The following is a 6,075-nucleotide window of genomic DNA, read 5'->3' as shown; positions in this document are numbered from 1 at the left end:
TGCATATTTCTCGGGGTCAAATTTCATGTATTAAGTAGCAAAATGTCTAAGGAATGTTCCGTAAATTTAGGAAAATGGACGACCTACCGTGGCGTTTTGGTTTTACACCCTATTGCGCGCACATAAAATAGTTCCAATTTTATCAAGCTTATCTGATAGTCCACTCATAAAACATCCCGGAATTGCAATAACTCGTATACTTATTTATTATATGGATGTCTCAATCTGGGGGAGAAGTAGTTAAAGAAAGACTTGGGGAGAGTTATGTATTTACAGAGCTCAGCGGGATCTTAATTGGATATGACAGGATGACTGCGGTATGTTAAGGTGCACGCGATACACACCCGGCTCAAACTTACTTATCAGTCACTGGTATCTCAAAAACACCGACAGACCGCGACAAAGATGGATTCATAGTTGATATTGTAATATAAATACATTTATTATATAGCTTTTTGCCGTCAGTTCTAGTTGTTTTTAAAGATTCTTGTCTCAGGTCTCCTTTGACATATTTATTGATATATATATTTGAACTTTTAGACTGTTTATTTAGAAAATGGTAAGTAATATATCTGTATCGAATTATCATTTCATCGATTTTATATTTCGGTTTTTGTAATTTACAGTTCGAGCTATAGTAACATAGTAATGACGGAGAAAAGAACATATAAATCGATCGATGACGTAAGCAAAAACGTCGATCAGAATTCCTTACTGTCGCCAAACCACACTATTCGATGCATGAGGAAAAAACCTGTGAATTCGTGTCCCATTTGTTACATAGCGATGTCGCGCATTATCCAATATGTAGCATAATACCAATTTTTAAATTAAATGTCTAGCTTTGTAAAATGTTTTGTTAGCTCTTATCAATACTTATAATTAATGACTTCTTACTTCAGCTATCGCACTTTATCAATTGTCGAATTATATCAATTGAATTTCATTTAAAGAAAACGCTTTTTTTATTCGCTTTTTTATCAGTGGCATTACACAGAAGTTCACGCTGTATCAAATATATATTGCACCACGGTAAATTTACTGTACTGCTAACGATTGCCCATTTCATCGTTTGAACAGGATTTTTTTTAATTTATTTTCGTAAAAAGTGAACAAAATAATTAGGAAATGTTCGTAATTAACCCACACTTACGGAAACATATTCATCCACAAAAAATAGAGATTTATAATCATTTCCATACAAACTAGACCTAGCCTAGCCTAACGATATATTAAAATAAAAAAAGAAATATTGAGTTCGGAAAAAATGTACCAGTAAATTATACGAAAGTAAAGTCTTTCGTAGAATAATGTACAGACAATTTTGTACACGTTTCATGTTTGAATGCGCTCATTTAAAGCACTTTCGATAATGAAAATTTATTCAAGAGTTGATTTCACTAATTTTCAAGTAGAGGTACATGTATGAAAAAAAAAAGGTTTGCGCGACATTCTCTGATTTATTTCGCAAAGAGGTGTGGAAAATAGAAGCGACCAATTAGAAATTTTTGTATCTCTTTTTTTGTGTGTGTATTTCAATCTGGGTTTAGCTTTGTGTTAGTATCAATATAAGTAATTCAAAGTGATAAATTTGTTTCCTCTTTCTCAGCATTAATATTTCAAACCCATAAAATTCGAAATCATTCATCAGTAGTTAATTACTTACACTTCAAATAACACAATGAATTACTTAAATTTACAAATTTGATATGACAAAAAACTGAAAATGAAAACTGAAAAAGCAAAGAAAAAAGTATACACATAGAACAAACAAATAATAAATAAATAAAATATGAAATGAAATAAGTGCAACGCGGGACCACATATTGTTTGTGGTGTTAAATTCGACTACACCCGATGAACATGTAAACAGCGCAATTCATTGACCGTTTTAATGTTCTAGATGTGTCTCCATCATAGATGCGGGTAACTGCAGTTTCCATAATCTGGCTTCCTACTTGAACCCGTTTAAGTAATATAGGGCAATACCTTAGGTAAGCCCGTACAAGTATATTGGAAAATGCGTGTACGGTGAAGAGTATAAATCAGCCCAGACAGGGGCAGAGGAAGAAAGGAAATTCGTTAAGAGAGTTAATTACGTACATAAAACCTTGATGTTTAACTAGATTCGGGTGTGGATGATACGACGAGAGTCACGAGCGAGGCGAGATACACTGCAGCAGTTTAAATCGCTTATCACGGCGAAAGCGTTTAAATAGGAAACGTTTCACCATTATAAATTTCTGTAGCGACAGTTTAATTATAGCGAGTTCTCTGTGACTACCTTTATTATCATTGTTGATTATGTTGCTGTCCGTAGGGAGCAAATACTTGAGAAATATAGCTACTCGGGGTCCAATTTCACACGAGTTCAAATCCATTTCAATTTACCAAATTTTGATCGCTTTCTTTCGTTTAATTTTTAGATGAGAACTTTAACGGTTGGAGTCTCGACCTTTCACGGCGGTTTATTTATACGTTGTAAGGGGATGTATCGCCTTATTGTAATTGTTTTCAAACTATCTACCGCTTCGACATGCATTTTTGCATGTGGTATAAAAATCACTCCTTTGCCGAGAATATGATTATCTATCAGCTACCATGCCGTCGGCCAATGGCAGTCTTGCACACACGTGGATAAAAACAATTCAAACCCGAAAGGTCGTATGGTTGTATTTGTAGAATTAAGTTTAAAAAACCCCATATCATTTGAGCACGCACGTCAAGTAATATTTGTGATGCGCTGTACGGGCATACCCTGGCCGGAATCTGTTTTTAACTGTTACAAACATTGATAATTAAATCATAAATTATAATAAGCATGGAACGATTTATTAAGGTTTTCATTGCATGTGCCGGTTTCCAACTTTCTCTAGAGTTGTCGCCTGTACATGTCTTTCTCTTTGTTAGAATATGATATCATTTGTATAATAATGACAGAAACAGTTTATTTAACCCGTGTCCAATCCTTTTGTTATTCAACAATAAAATGTTTCAATTCTTACTTGTGGCGCAGCCTCGATACTCCAGGGGTTCCGATCACTTACGATCTCTACACCCCTGGACTATCTCAGTGTAAAATTGGAGGCAACAGATCAGAATAGAACAGGGATTTAGTCCTTATATACACATTTGAAGAGCCGCATAACGGTACACTGTGGTTGACTGTATGGCTAAGAAAGTGGGCATCGCTCTTTAGTCTTTGCACACCTGTGGCTGGTTAAGATGTTTTGCGTTGAGCTTCCTCCAATTTTACTATGAAATAGTCCAGGGGTTTAGTAATCATATGTGATGGGAACCATTGGAGTATCGAGGATACAAAGATATATTTCTTTCAGACCTACGGGTGTAATACTGGCTGATCTAGGGCAATACACTCATGTCGCATGAGGCTGTATTGCATGGCTACCCATGCAATAAAGCCTCGTGACGTTACGGCATCAACAAAATTTCTATTTCCTCGGTAAAATTTTAACATTTTTTCCCCACAAACTTGACTGGTTTTACTGTAAAGGATGCAAACAACGGAATTTGTGTTGAAAATATCACGTAAATTTTCATGTATGGGAAATTTACTTTCAGTCTTGGATTTCTTCAAATTTATTTCAAAATGGCGGGATGTTATAGTTGTAAAATTGCAAAAAAAACGTCGAGGTATGAAAGAAAAATACTCTTTCATAAGTGGATATGAAGGATGGGGATATTCTACCCTCAGGATCACAAAATGTTTTAAAACCCTCGGCAAGTCTCGGGTTTTACTACATTTTGTGACCCTCGGGTAGAATATCCCTATCCTTCATATCCACATTTGGAGGAGTCTTATGATATTAAGCTAAACGAAAAAAACATCCTGTTTCATTAACAATGCACAGAAATATATGTTGTAACTTAAAACTACGGTTGTCTTGATAATACAAGTGTATGTAATTAAATACTACAAGTATGCATGTCAAAATGAAATACATGGGTTTTTAATTGGACGCATTTCGTTAAAAAATTGTATTAAGAACTGTTTCTGTTGAAAATATGAAATTATCTATTGTAGACAATTCCACGTTAAGTTATGAAACGTTTATGAATGATTAGGAACAGAAAATCAGGCTTGACAATTATCCTAGAAATTGCAATCTGAATTCATACAGTGGTCCGTGATGTACGTGGTTCCTAGACAGAATTCCTTCGACAGCCCCAACCCAGTACAGCTAGACCTCACGTGCGCACGAGACTAACACCATGGCTACTCTGTTTAGGAAATTTCGCGATTTATTAAACAGATTTGCCGATGTATATCTCTGAGGACCACTGTCATACATCCTAAAACGAAATGCACAACTTACGCGTTCCTTAGGGACAGGTATCACACGCGTTCATAAGTAGGGGTTAGCGTATACGTATTATGAAATATCGTTTTATAGCATAGCCAAATACGTGACCACTGCAATATGAAAATTAAATGTTTCGGCAAAATTTTCGGAAACAAAGCGCTAGGCGCTCTAAAGATATTTCACTATCGATTCATTCTTTTGTACGAGTTTAGAGTAACCCCCCTTGAATTGATCGGCTATTGCACGTGCATGTAATGTTGTCCAAAAGTTTACGTAACATTTTCGGACAATTAAATAGAGACAATAACACGAACCAGATGGTGACATATTTATTTCGCCAGTGCATATGTAAAAGTTGTAAAACCACAGGTCCAGCAGACGACGACTTACCAAATCTAAACTTATCAAAATGCGCCTAGATTGTTTGAAATAAAACCGGAATTTATTGCAGAATCGGTCTGTGAAAATGTTTTTATATGTAACACACTTTGAATGGATACTGATTTTTTTAAACTTCGTATCCATATTACTAAGACTCGAATGGACATTTCTCTTGGGAAATCCAACGCCGCTTAAAGAACCTACTTAAACAGACTTTTATAAAAGTATGTTTTTAACAATCTTTTTTAACGTCCATTCTTTCTACAGACCGCGAGTTTAATATCTTTAACAGTTTAATTCAATTTGTTGCGAAGTACAGTTGTATTGCTATCCGTAACCATCTTGGTGATTTTTTATCGCACCCGGCGGAACTAATATTATGCTTTGCGTTAAAATAAAGAAAGTTTGACCACGTACAGGATTACTATACATTTTTATGTATAATTTGACCTCTGCTGGAGTCCACAAACCATTTATAATTTAGACATTTGAAGGGTCTAGATAAAATTTCAATTTTTAAAAACCAACTGAGGACGATTTTGTGTCCGTTTTGTCGTTGGTTGTATAATATAAACGCTTCCAATGGATTGTTTGTTTGTTTGACTAATTAACGTTCTATTAAGAGCTATGGTAATTTAAATAATAGATATTTGAAGGGTCTAGTTAAAATTACAATTTCTAGAAACTAACTGAGGACGATTTTTCCAATGAATTGTTTGCTTGTTTGATTAATTAACGTCCTATTAACAGCTATGGTCAATTAAGGACGGTCTCCCATGTATGCGATGTGTTGTGTGTATGTTGTGCGAGGTGCTTGTTTTGGGAGACTGCGGTATATTCATGTTGTGTCTTCTTGTATAGTGGAGCTGTTGCCCTTTTTATATTGCTATATCACTGAAGCATGCCGCCGAAGACACGAAGCAACACACCCACCCGGTCACATAGTAACCATTTCCGTAGAGAACCACGAGATATATAAATCTCTGACCGATAAACATAGGCGGGGTAGATTTTTTGTTTCGTCTTCTATTGATATTCATTTTGTAGAGTAAGAATTATACCATTTATTTGTTTAAACGTCTGATTCTGGTACATGTAATAAGACACTAGCATTGGCCCAAACATACACAATATATGTATACGTATGTATGCATACAGTAAACGACCTTTCTTACATAGCCTCTAAATTTTGCGATTTTTGTTTCAAAATAAGTTCACAAAGACCAACATTCGTGGATTTGGAAATATCAATCAATATTCTTGAATTTAATCGGGCAGCGAAAGTTAACCGCTCGCGAAAGAAAGTTTATTTTCAGTAAACTGTAACTTATAATTATGCTCAGATCTCTTGGTTTGATCATCTATATTT

The sequence above is a fragment of the Argopecten irradians genome, chromosome 8, assembly GCF_041381155.1.
Source record: "Argopecten irradians isolate NY chromosome 8, Ai_NY, whole genome shotgun sequence".
Classification (NCBI taxonomy): Eukaryota; Metazoa; Mollusca; class Bivalvia; order Pectinida; family Pectinidae; genus Argopecten; species Argopecten irradians.
Note: the sequence above shows the minus strand (reverse complement) of the source record.